The 14028-nt window shown below is 44.1% G+C and overlaps 1 long non-coding RNA gene across 2 annotated transcripts in view; it reads left to right on the top strand.

Moving 5' to 3' along the window:
- LOC116672591 (uncharacterized) overlaps positions 1-8974 on the top strand; it is a 24940-nt gene extending 15966 nt beyond the window's left edge. For both annotated transcript variants that reach the window (XR_004327595.1, XR_004327594.1), the window contains exon 4: positions 8851-8974. This is a non-coding gene — a long non-coding RNA (uncharacterized LOC116672591). The remainder of the gene's footprint in view (positions 1-8850) is intronic.
- Positions 8975-14028: the final 5054 nt, after the last annotated feature.

The raw sequence follows: 14028 nt of genomic DNA, 5'->3' as shown, positions 1-14028 counted from the left end.
TATATATATATATATATATATATATATATATATAAAGCTGCATTCACAATGAAACAGTGGAGAATATGAATACAACTTAGACTGTGTCCGGATGGGTGTTAAGATGAAGAGGACAGAATTATTTCTTTTTATATTTGATGAAATCTAAATTACCGTTATTCCTCAAATAAAAGCCGGGACCTTTTATTTACCTGAACCGCAGAAGGTACCCGGCTTTTATTTGAAGCTGGCTTTTATTAGATGCACAGGCTTTTTATTTATAATTCCATCTGTTTTTAGAGTATAATTGTTTTAAAGAAACCGTTTTAAATTAAGTCATAGTGTTCCTCGAGCCCTTAAGGAGACATGAGCAAAAAAATCAAAAGTTTAGTTATGTGCTCACGTGATTCCTTATTTTTTAATCCATTCTCCTTGCATTTTGTGTACATCTACCTATATATCCAGATGTTTGTAACTGTTAATGAACAAAAGTAATTGACCAATCCAAATGGCTGAATCCTTGCGCAGGAATTATTACAAGATTTTAAAATCCGTTGTCGTATCAAAACTGCAATGTCCTTATAATGAAGACCTAGATTGCAGCTTTCATTTTTTTTTTGTGCTTTTGTTGTTTATAGAGAACTCATAAATAACTTCAAATAACTTATGTTAATTTATTTTGTTTTGTTACGCTTTTCTGGATTAAAAAAATCTATCTATCTATCTCGGAATATTGGCTTTTTAAATAACCAAATATTTGTATCATATCAGCCTTAAAAATCCTTTTATTGGTTGGGCTCTAATTTCTAGAGCTTTTGATCATATCACACTATCTTCCTCAGCAGATGGAATTTAAGTTTTCAGTAAAAGTTGAAACTTCCATTTTTATGAGAAGCCTAAATGGGCCTAAATGTTGGGATTGAATTCATTCATTCTTGATCTTGGAAACGGCAGTTGACAAAATAATCTCACCTCAAGGTTGATTTAAGTTAATGTGATTATGATTCAATCATAATCACATTAACTTCATCAGCAGAAGGAGTTTACTTAGTTGTCATGCACTTTAAACATGCACTTTAAACATGCAACAACCGATTTTTTTCGGCAATTTTGTAACAATTCCCAAACCCACTCGGCAAAGGAAAGGTACAACGCTTAAAATTAAGGTAATGGGCGGATCCCTGATATCAATCGGCTATAACCTTGTCCTCCCTATTTTAAATACACAACACCTGAATAGACCCCCCCCCCCAACACTACCAACCCCCTAAATGCCTTTAGGTCGGCTCAATAACCATGCTATTAAAATAAAAAGTAGACCATAGATTGTAAGTTTAACTGCGTGTATTAATGACACAACTTATTACACATCGGACACACCCCCTCCGTACATACACGTCAACGCACTTAAAAGTGACCCACACATTTAAACACCTTTCCCCCAAAACCCCAACAAAACCCAACAAAACCAATGTCATTCAATAAACTTAAATAGTCCGGATCCAGAGTAGCAAACAAACAAACAAAACAAAACAAACAAAACATGGCCGGAGAAGCGTGGCCAGAAGCCGCGGTTAATAACTGTCCGCACGGACAACTCACGCAACCTCGCCACGGTCCGCTCAGCACCAGGGTGCCGCCGTCAGCACCAAGGAGTACTCCCAGTTTGTAATCCACCGAAAACGTATTGATCCGGAGGCCGGGGTCTCCTGGAAAAACTGCCCCGGTGCACCCTCTGAGCCCGACCGCTTCTCCCCGTCCTTCTCTCGCCCAATCGATCAGCCTCCTTTTTCACGTCACAACCCAGTGTCATTATATAGAGGTATGCATTAGAAACATATTTCAAAATAAAAGGAGTTAATACACCAACGTCAGACCATACACGTGATACCAATCCAGGCCACTGATAACTAGGCTACATACTTTATCAACATGGGAATAACAACAATACACTACTGCATGTTCCCCACATATAATATAGCCTCTATTAAAGATGGACATGGGCAACCATTACATTCCCCCCCCCCCAGCCAGCGGCTTATCGGGGCCATAGAAGGGTTTCAGGTCTACCACATTTATATGGTCCACCTTCGCATTATCAAATAACCCTCGAACACGGTAATTTATAGGTCCTAGCTTTTTCTCTACCCTAACTGGCCCTAACCATTTGGGTGCAAACTTAGCAGAGAATTTGGCTGAGGCTTTAGACTGTGGATGTGACCTAACCCAGACCAGATCCCCAACAGCAAAGTGTACATCTCTGCGTCGTGCATTATAGTATCTAGCTTGTCTGGCTTTTGCCACCCCAACGTGTCTTTCAACCTCCTTCAGCAATAGCGCCTGTGTGTGTAGTGTGTTGTATGTAGATGTGCTGGGTGAGGGTGCCTTATGAATAAGTCGCTCCAATGGGCCTTTGAGGTTGCGACCCAAAGCCAACACAGCAGGGGACACCCCAGTGGTCTCATGCACGGCCGTGTTAATAGCCAACCGGAACTCAGGTAACCATCGATCCCAGTCCTGATGATGTTCCCCCACAAACGAGGCGATCATGGTCTTCAGGGTCCGATTGACCCTTTCCGTCAGATTCGTCTGTGGGTGGTATGCGGTGGTAAGCTTTTGCGTGACACCCCAGGATTCACAGAGGCTGGACAGTAAACAACTGGTGAACTGGGGCCCACGGTCAGACACAAGGAAGGTGGGTACCCCCCATCGTGTAAAGATGTCGTTCTTAAGGATCTGGCAAACTTTTGGTGTCTTGGCATCCTTCAACGCGAACAGCTCCACCCACTTACTGAAATAATCAACCACCACCATCAGAACTGAATTCCGGCCCTTGCTGAGAGGAAGGGGTCCCATGAAGTCCACTCCTACCATTTCCCCCGGTGCACAGACCTCTGTTGACTGGAGTAGCCCTGCGGGCTTGACATTGGATCCTTTGTATTGTTGGCAGATAGGGCAACTGCGCACATGGCTCCAAACGTCCTTGCGCACTGTGGGCCACCATCCCACGTCAAGGATCTTCAGGAGGGTCTTCATCCTCCCTAGGTGACCTCCGAATGGACTGTCATGGAAGTAAGCCAGAAACTCTGGGACTAACACAGCGGGAACCACCAGCTGGTAGTTGAAGCCGCCATACTTAGATGGTACACCCCGGTATAACACTCCATGCTGTTGTTGATAATGGAGGCGTCCCGGTGTTGGATTGCAGATGGAAAGGCCAAGCTCTTGGCATAAGAGATCGGTCTCCTGAGCTGTTTCAATGTCCTGAAGTGTCTTAGGTAGATCAGACCAGTAAGATTTTGCACTAGCCAGACCTACATTCCCATCCGGTTGAGGATGTGCTCGGGACAGGGCATCCGGTACCACATTACAACAACCTTTCTTGTAATGGACCCGAAAAGAGAATGCCTGCAGCCGCAACGTCCATCGGGTGAGCCGGGATGAAGTTTTGGGACAGTTGAATGCCCAGGCTAGTGCGCTGTGGTCTGTGTAAACGTCAAATGCTTCTCCTTCCAAGTAATGACGCCACTTTTCCACCGCCCACACAACAGCCAAGCACTCCTTTTCTGAGGTGGAATACCTCAGTTCAGCACCATGGAGAGCTCTTGAAGCAAATGCAATGGCTTGGTCTTCCCCTTTTATTGCCTGCATCAGGACCGCACCCAAACCTACATCGCTGGCATCACAGTGCACTTGAAAACACCCGTGTGGCTCTGGCTGAGCCAACACTGGTGACGACTGCAGCATCGCTTTACAATGTTCAAAGGCGGCCTGACACTGTGCAGTCCAATCCCATTTGACCCCTTTTTTCTTGAGGTTATTAAGGGGGGTGACGATATCGGCCAGCCGAGGGATGAACTTGTGGTACCAGCCCACCAACCCCAGAAACCTCTGGAGACTCTTCAAATCCCTAGGTGCGGGGTAAGCCGCAATTGCTTCCACTTTTGTTGTTTCCACTTCTACGCCTTTTCCGGAGACCACATGTCCTAGGAAGGTGAGTTGGGATTGCAGAAGACGGCATTTAGTGACATTGAGAGTTAGATGTGCATGATGGAGTTTTTCAAACACCGCCTCAAGGTCACGTAGGTGTTGCTCATGCGACTTGGAGAAAACAATGATGTCGTCTATGTACACGAAACATATTCTGCCCTTTAACTCCCCCAGAACATTTTCCATCAGCCGTTGGAAGGTGGCTCCGGCATTCCTCAGTCCAAATGGCATGACCTTAAACTGGAACAGTCCTAGGTGGGTGGTCATGGCTGTTTTTAGTTTACTTCCTTCATCCATGGCCACCTGCCAGTACCCGCTCTGAAGATCAAGTGAGCTAAAACACTGCGCTCCATGCATGGATTCTAAGATCTCATGAACCAGTGGCATGGGATAAGCGTCATGGTGTGTTTTAGCATTAAGTCCCCTGAAATCCACACAGAACCGTGGAGTTCCGTCCTTCTTAGGTGTCAACACCACCGGGGACGCCCAAGCCGACGTAGAAGGCTCTATAACATTGTCCCTGAGCATTTTCTTCACCTGTTCTTCGATGACCGCTTGCTTGTGTGGCGATACCCTGTAAGCTCTCCTCCGCACTGGCAGTTCATCGGTAGTCAAGATCTTGTGTTTTATGATGTTAGTAGCCCCGGTGGACTCTGTCCAGACTGTAGACCATTTCTGCAGCAGTGGTCTAACAAGCTCCGGCTGTTCGTCCAAGAGGGGAACTGTAGGCGGGTTATCACTGTCATGATCCACCACAGCCATGTAAAAGTTCACTGTAGGCCCCCACTGTAGGACTTCACGCCCCTTAGGCAAGAACCTATGCTCCTTACCACCTGGCAGCACATATTTTCTTAGGTGGGGCTTCAGAACAATCTGGCTGGTGCACATGAAGTCCAATCCAAGCAGCAAAGGCATGCAAAGTTGATTGGCGCTGAGTATGTGTATGTTGACGGTGACGTGGGCATCGTGAAGGGAAAGGAGCAGGGTGGTCATCCCTAAAGGCCGACTCTCCTGCCCATTGGCCATGATGAACTTTGGAATGACGCTCAGGCTTAATGTCTCTCCTGCTTTCTTGACCTGGTTCCACAGGGTTTCACTCATGAGGGAGTACGTACAGCCCGAATCCAGGACAGCATCACCACTGGCACCTCGGATGGATAGTGGCACCACCAGGAGAGTAGGAATTCCTAACACCGAAGCCACATTCGCACCTTGACCCCGGCCTTGACCCTGCTCAGTCTTCTTGCTGGGTTTCTTGGAAGAGCGGTCGGCAACCTGGGACTGTTGCACTCGATTCCAATAAAGCTTGGAGTTACTCCAATCCTTTTCAATGAGGGACCCCACCTTGACCATCTGGTCCACCGTCGACACGATGCCCCGCAGCCCACTCGCCAACCGGGGGTTACATGCACTAAGTATGCGCCGCACCATCTCGTCTTCTGGCATGTCTGGACTCCACTTCAGGCAGAGCGCTCGATGATCATACGCAAAGTCCCGGAGGCACTGGTTAGGCGACTGCACATGGGATCGAAGCTGCTCCTCAATCTCCGACTGGTAGTCTGTGGGCAGAAAAGCCTCAAGAAATGCGCTTTTGAAGCTCACCCAATTAGATATATCGTTGCGGGATGCTAACCACCAACTCCGTGCAGGCCCTTTAAGCACAGTGTTGAGTGTGCCTAATAGTTCAATGTCACTCAGTGGCCTCAGAGTGAGAAAGTTGTCACACTGCTCGATAAAATCCGTGACGTCAGCCGAATCCCTCGACTCACCAAACTGGGGAACTCCATCTAATAGGAGGTTTGGCTGTGGCCGCGCAGAGGGAAGGGAAAAAAATCCCCTTGGGGTCGTCGACTGTAGCGCTGCAGGTGTGGAGAAACTGGCTGGCCTCCAGGAGGAACGGATTTTATTCCGAGTCTTTTCCAGGTCTTCACCCCACTGCTTATCTCTGCGTTTTAAGCAGGCCACCACCACCTGATCAAAACTCTGCAGCTTAGTGTCGATATATTCCTTGGCCTCTTTCATCACTGTCTCAATGGCCACTCTGAGACCCTCCTCCCGATGAAGGGTGCTGTCGATGGTGTCTTTGACCCGATTCTCCAGGGCCTCCATCCTCAACTGCAGTTCTTGGACCTGCGCCGCTCTCAAAACCACCTCAGCTTCTTCCTCCTCCTCCTCATCTCCTGACTGCCGTTGTTTTTCCTGGTCAGGTGGATCTAGGTACAGGGAGTCCAACATAGAGGTTATGTCACTGATGCTGCTTTGATTATGCCTGGTCGTGACGTGTTGGTGTGGGGTGGCCTCAGTAGGCAGGCTGGGGTTTTGTTCCCAGTCTATGAGAGAGGAAGCCCCACCTTGAAGCTCATCACTCTCTGCGACGGTCCCCTGTTGGTGCGTGGCATCCATCCTTGATAAAACGGCCCAAACAACCCAAAGGAGCAAATGTAATGTAAGTAATGGAATGTACTGCTGAACGTCTTGGTGCAAATGTGTGTTGATAACTGTGTAACCCTAGCAGGCAACTTAGCACCACCCCTAATCCACAGCAAAAAACCCCAAACTTTCTTCTTTTCTTTTTTTTATTAGGAGAAAACCCAGGCTGCGTTTAACACTAACCTACAGCAAGGCACAAAGTATAACATAACCCACAATATCACAATTAAATCCTCCACTCCCCATACTGGCCACCAATCTGTAACAATTCCCAAACCCACTCGGCAAAGGAAAGGTACAACGCTTAAAATTAAGGTAATGGGCGGATCCCTGATATCAATCGGCTATAACCTTGTCCTCCCTATTTTAAATACACAACACCTGAATAGACCCCCCCCCCCCCAACACTACCAACCCCTAAATGCCTTTAGGTCGGCTCAAAACCATGCTAAAAATAAAAAGTAGACCCTAGATTGTAAGTTTACTGCGTGTATTAATGACACAACTTATTACACATCGGACACACCCCTCCGTAACTACACGTCAACGCACTTAAAAGTGACCCACACATTTAAACACCTTTCCCCCAAAACCCCAACAAAACCCAACAAAACCAATGTCATTCAATAAACTTAAATAGTCCGGATCCAGAGTAGCAAACAAACAAACAAAACAAAACAAAACAAAACATGGCCGGAGAAGCGTGGCCAGAAGCCGCGGTTAATAACTGTCCGCACGGACAACTCACGCAACCTCGCCACGGTCCGCTCAGCACCAGGGTCGCCGCCGTAGCACCAAGGAGTACTCCCAGTTTGTAATCCACCGAAAACGTATTTGATCCGGAGGCCGGGGTCTCCTGGAAAAACTGCCCCGCTGCACCCTCTGAGCCCGACCGCTTCTCCCCGTCCTTCTCTCGCCCAATCGATCAGCCTCCTTTTTCACGTCACAACCCAGTGTCATTATATAGAGGTATGCATTAGAAACATATTTCAAAATAAAAGGAGTTAATACACCAACGTCAGACCATACACGTGATACCAATCCAGGCCACTGATAACTAGGCTACATACTTTATCAACATGGGAATAACAACAATACACTACTGCATGTTCCCCACATATAATATAGCCTCTATTAAAGATGGACATGGGCAACCATTACAATTTGGTGGCAGCAGAAACTATCTCTAAACATTGACACATCTGCATCTTTGAGGCTCATATGCCAACTTGTTTGAAGACAGTTGCCTGTTTCCACATTGAGCAGATACAGAGCAACAACCAAGACCTATTTGGTTCTTTAGCTGCTAAATGCTTCACTGTGTCCATCAGCTAATCACTTCTTTGTCTGTTTTTTCTTTGGTGCGGAGAAAGTAGTGTTTAGTTTCTTTTTGCTGAACTTCTGTGTCTGAAAATAACGAGTATGACCCAAAACAATGAGCTGAAAGACACTAAACAGTCCATGATGGGATTGTAGAGTCAGGTAATAATTCTTTGTGGGCATAATGCGCAACCTTTTTTACACACAAAAACTCATATGATCCATTTTTATGAGGATAGTGATTATAGAAACTTTAAGGACGTTTTAATTTAAATGTTAATTTTTAAGACAGTTTGTTGTTGGTTGACAACCATTGCGATGTTCCCTTTGTTACTAAGGTGGTGAATGGACAACCGTACATGATACTTAAGGAATTATTTTTTTCAAGATTCTATCATCTTCTCAGAAATGTGCCCTTTTGAGTCCTTTCCCCTCCTTTTTATTGCATGAGCAATTACACCAAAAGTTAAAACTTTAGTAAAAAAAACATTGTATTTTTAATTATTTGCATGTGGCCTGCCAACATTTACATTATTATCTATGTCTCATAATAATTGCCTAGTTCTTCCCATTTGCTCAGGGCAATATTGTATTAGGTTGTAATCGCCAACACTGTTTCCTGACACAAACTTGATGTGTCACCATGATTGGCATGGAGGAGATGACATGACAGAGCTGGTTTTGGGGGACTGACAGATAGTTGGCAGGTTAGGGCTCCCCTGTTGGGTGCTGCGCTGCCTCAGGACAGTCACCTGTCAACTCAGGTGAAGGCTCGTCATAGCTGATGACTGGGAGCAGCAGAGTGGATATAATGGGATGAGCAGACTGACACAGACGTAGTGCAGGACTCCCTTTGTCTGTGGGCAAAAGAGTAGACCTTGCTTCAGTCAAGTGAGCCAGTATAGTGTAAAACGAGTATAAAAAGTTCTAGCACTGTGGGTGATGTACTAGCATTATTATCCTTAGCACATAATTGATCCAAGTAATGTTCAGTCCTATGTTGTCAAGTGTTTATAGTCTTGTCATTCACTGTCTCTCAACAGTTGGCCAGTTGTTGCCTCTCCTAAGATAACTTACCATACAACTGTCCAAGAAACTCAGAAAACGTACTCCCATTTTTTTCTTTGTCAGATATCAGATCAACACAAATGATCCCGCTTTGTCGCAAGTTTTAAGGTGAATAAGCTTCGTGGTGCCCATGTTTTTCCAGAGCTCATCCAGACAACACGAAGAACATCCACTGGCAAAAATAAAGGTTTGTGCTTGTGTGTACGTGTTTAACCATAAAAGTGCATGTCTGTGATTTTGGAGAGTTGGGGTCTGGGACCCTCTGTGTGTGTCGACCCAATCACTGTTGCCACTTTAGTTGAGTTTCCTCAAAAGACCGTCCTGCCAAGCAGAGAGGGAGCATGTGTCCATCAAAGTCAGGCTGATATGAGGCGTGAGAGCTGAGGCTTGCTCACGAGATGGAAGGGTGGGACTGACTCATACAGAAGCTCAGGAATCAGCATGTCACTCTCAACACAGCACACTGCCACAGCACACTGCCACACTGCATCAACACTGACTGGAGAAACTTCTGGATTGCATTCAAATACAATATGTAATAATGTCAAGTGATGAGCAGGAACAACATTAGTCTACAATTAAAGATTTGTGACATGCAGATCTGCAAGGGTAGATCTAACTAAAACCATAATAAACCTTAAGCCTTTTAGTGCTTTATCATTAAAAAAACTGTCAGTGTTGCACATAAGGCTGAAAAATAATTAACAAGTTTAAATACAGGAGATTAGTTAAGGTGCAAAATGTATTATTGATTGTGATACAATATGACAATGCATGTCCATTTACTTCTACTTAATTCAAGTGAAATTTATAAATTAAAGTATAAATAAAATACAACTCATTCATAAACATGACACACCTAAAATCCTTAAAAACATAGCTTTAAACCCATACAAATGTTACTGTACCTATTCCAGGGAGCATTTGGTCTTCTATGGAGAGAAATCATATCTTGTTTAAAAATGTGATATATGTTTGGGTTCACACTAATTTTCCATAAAAGTTTGATTTTGTTATAAATAGTTGACTTTTTTGACATTTTAACTGGTCTGTTGGACAGTTAATGGTTGTATGAGCTAAAGCTGTAGATGGTTTTTTATGTCAGTTTAACTTAAACTCATGATCAGTATATGACCTTTTTTTTTTCATCATAGGAAAGTACATACATGCATACAGACATACATACTGCACAGACACATACACTCACCAGCTGGTGCTCACCTGTCCGCTGTCCACCTATTCCGTAGTAGCAAGTCTCTATATCTGCCTGTCAAATCATCTGCTCAGTCCCAGAGGCCCTGAGCTTCCATCAGTAAGGCCTGTCAGTTATGAGGTCCGATCTGTATTCATAACTTCTGTCAAAGCAGCGCCAATCAATCTGTCCTCCCGGCCTTTTTTAAGAGCAGCACTGCTCAGTAACCTGCATATAATCTCTATAACATGCTCAGATTATGCGGCTTTGTGGGCAGATACAGAGGTTTACCATTTGAGTGTTACTGCTTGACTTAAAACACTGTCAGCCAACCTCAAAGATTCTGAATCAAGCTACCCCCGAAGCTGTAGAACTAACCTCGGACCCTCCCTCTGATTCATTCAATTAATTATGGATTGTTTCACTCTGACAGGTAGAGCTTGCACTGTTGGTAGAGGAAATGGTAGGCAACATTATGAGTTAAAAACAGGTGACAGTAAGCAATTTTTACTGGCTCTCGTGTCTGGACAAATCCTGGTGAAACAATATATTGTATGCAGTATAAACTACAGCAGTTATTAAAAGGTACATAATTGTGGCAATTACAGCAGAGTCCCTGCATTACTTTGTGAAAAGCTTGTTTTTTTATTTTGTCCCTGTCATCACAGATTGCTGCAGGTGAAGGTCAGCAGCAGCCTGTTGGTACATTTAGGTAAGCCTTGCCACAGGAAGGTTGATTCCCACTGGTGAAGTGCTCATAAAGGTGCTGCCCACATTTTACTTTTCCCTCTGTGGGGTGAATTTAATCAGTTTGCAGGCAAGACAACCACTCGTTTATTAATGAGACCTCCATGAGAGATTGGCATTAATCGCGCCAAAGCCTTGCAGATTCAGGAATTCAAAAGGAAATATAGTGGTCAACAGTTGTCGCCTCAAGGCTATGCTCAGTCAGTAGTTATCAGTATTTATTTGTAGTTTTATTTAGCATGTTTTCTTTCCTGATCTCGGGCCCAACTGGGGGCATCTTAATTCTCTAAATGACTTTTTAAGTAGTGCCTCTGCTCTGCATGACCCCACTGAATGACAGACTGTTCTAATCCTTTTACACCAGGGGAAACCGCATTTGTAGCCTCTGGTCAGTTGGTTTTGCCCCAGCCCACAACATACGGCATTTAACACTTTCATAATTAAGTAGCTGAAGCCAAAGTGTTCTGCCCAACCTGAGACCATAGGCTGCTTCTGAGTGACAACAGTCTATCTGCTCATCTGAGTTCCTGCTAACAATATAAACTACTCATATTTTTCTAATGCACACATTAAAAATATTAAGAGCTATGAACAGACCTAAAACAGTGAAAAATGTGGATTAAATAACTGAGTAATATTATAGTAATATTTGTTGTGTTAACAGTTTTTTGTTAAGCACAACACAATGAATGTATTTGATGGAGATAAGCACTCAAACAATAATTACATGCAATATTTGGGAGTGTTGACAGTGTCCCTGCTTGCCGTTTATCCTGGTCTTTTCTAGCCAAGTGGGTGAAGGATACTCTGCCTGATACCCCACCCAAACTCTCGGTCCCATCTGCTCACAGAAAGGCACAACATTTGTCAAAGTAGACTGGATAATGGCTTTGGCATCCTTATTATAATCTCAGCATAATCTTCATTTGTCCACTTTTGGCATCGGGACACTTCTGGGTTTGGGAAATCGGTCAGGAATCTTAAGTCTGCTCGTTTCGTTTTCATTAGCTCAAATCTAGTCATGAAAGCTCATTTGATTCCAATTTAAAACATGTTAAAACATCTGTGTTTTTCAGAGGCACACACAGAGCTGAGGTTGTTTTCCATCCTACTGTGATTAGCCCAAATAAAACTCCCAAAATTTGAACGGTCATAGAAATAAAGCCCAGCAATCTGAGTCTGATTGCACTTAATATTTCAGGGCTGTGTTTCCTGACCAAGCCTTCTCTCTTACACACATAAGTGAGAAATTCGATTAAAATCTGATTCCTTGATCGTTAGATTAATGTTGCGGTTATCATGGAGCCACTTGGAAAATGTGGACTAGGCAGTAGAATACAATACATGCTAAACCGACTTAATTTAGACTTAATGCGTGTAAATACAATGGAGGGACAAACTTCATATCTTGTCTCTCTATTCTCCATTAAGGTTGTGGCTCTCAGTTGACTACTGCTCCCCCTGTATGTGGGTCACACACACCGTTCCCAGCTGTGCGGCCTCGTCAGCTGTGCCTTTTGCCATGCCCGCCAACATCTGCTCCACAAAAACAATATCCAGCTTTTAGCACTCAAATGGAGGTTACACCATATGCCAGCAAGCCACTTAGTTTCTGCCAGGGGAGCTGGGGCCTGGCTTCACTCGTCGAGGTAACAATGAAGAAGAGCTCATCTAACTTTTTCCTCTTTTATTCATTCTTTACTTTACCTGTAGCTCTAATTTTTCTTTCCCTTTTTTATTTCTTTTTGTGTAAACCCTTTGCTTTCTCTTGTATGGTTTTCTCTGCAGCTTCTCACTCAGGCCATCAATGTGTGCCAGTGTGCATCTGCTCAAGGTGCTTTGGCAGCATCACCTTTTGAATATTAATGCGCCACCTAAACAACAGTTTCCCTGCAAGGTCTGCCACAAGGTCTGGGGAAGGGTGTGTGTTTATGTGTGTACACTCTGTTTGAGAATAGTTTGTTGTAACACTGGTTACTACTATGCAGGAGGGGGGGCTCTTTTTTTAAAACAAGACTCTACTTTCCTAACCTTTTTTATAGAACTGGAAGACTTATTACATGAAAAGAAATTTAGCCATTTAAGACCAATTAAGAGTGCTGGTCTAGATAGTATGGGCTAAAGGGCTGCTCACTATGCAAAGAGCTGATAATGGGTTTTTAATTAAATATGGGAACCAAAGGTCCCAAAATGGAGCTTACAGCTAACCAAGCAGTAGCCGTTTGACTGTGCAGACAAGGTCCATTATTGTCTCTTTGGCCTTGAGTCTCTTCACTTCCGGGCTGTGCTCTGTGGTCCAGCCGCTGTCCAATCCTTCATGGCTTCCACTGAGAAGCTCTAGGACGACAGTTCGGGGCTGCCTTCTGCAGGTCACGGTTTTTGTGTGTGTGTGTGTGTGTGTGTGTGTGTGTGTGTGTGTGTGGGAGGGAGGAGGTGAGAAATCACCTTGATGGGGCCTGTACTGTATATCATAGAGCTGATGCCATTCAAGATTGCTGATTAGAGTCTACTGGGGTTTCATTACTTTCTGCTTAGATGCTGTCGCTGTTTATGGTTTGAAATCTTACAGGAGCAGCTTGTACAGTCTCTGAAAAAGATGGAAAATGTTTCTTTTTTTGGAAGAGAAAACAACTTTGAGTATCATCTAGTTACCAGCTGGTTGAGCTTAGAATTATAACAACACCAATAAAAACTGAACCAAACGGCTACGCTGGCACCAATAATATATTTTTGCCGTTGAAAGATAATTTTGTTTGTAACATAGCAACATACTGTGACTTATTTTCCAAATTGTTTATACCCACCTCTAGCTTGTATTTATTTAATGCGATTGGTATTTTTTGTTCATATTCACACATTTGTCACATTATTTGATTAAATTACATCCATCTCAGAGTCACTGCTTGTGTCGTAGAAATGCCAGCACTTTTGGCAGTGGCAGCAGATTTCTGTCAGCGTCTATCTTTGAACACCTCCCACATCATGTTCTGAGGAAGTGATTCCTATCTGCTGCCAAGGGGGTGCAGTCCAACAACAAATGATACTGGATAGGGGGCTAAAGTGTATCGCGGAGGGGTCTCTCATCCACCGACTGTGCACTCTTGACAAGTAATAAAACCAATTTTGAAGTCACCTTTTCTTTAGAGAGTGTAATAACTTAGCAGTGATGAGGAGTTTCTTTTTGTCATATTGATTGTATGCACTTCCTTGGACAGTCAGGGGAGGGCACTGCTTATGTTTAAACAAAGCAGAAGCTCTCAGGGTACAATCAGCGTGTGTGTGTGTGTGTGTGTGTGTGTGTG

Source organism: Etheostoma spectabile, chromosome 22 (genome assembly GCF_008692095.1).
Source record: "Etheostoma spectabile isolate EspeVRDwgs_2016 chromosome 22, UIUC_Espe_1.0, whole genome shotgun sequence".
NCBI classification, from domain to species: Eukaryota; Metazoa; Chordata; class Actinopteri; order Perciformes; family Percidae; genus Etheostoma; species Etheostoma spectabile.
The sequence above is the reverse complement of the archived record's forward strand: the minus strand, read 5'-3'. Positions and strand labels throughout refer to the sequence as shown.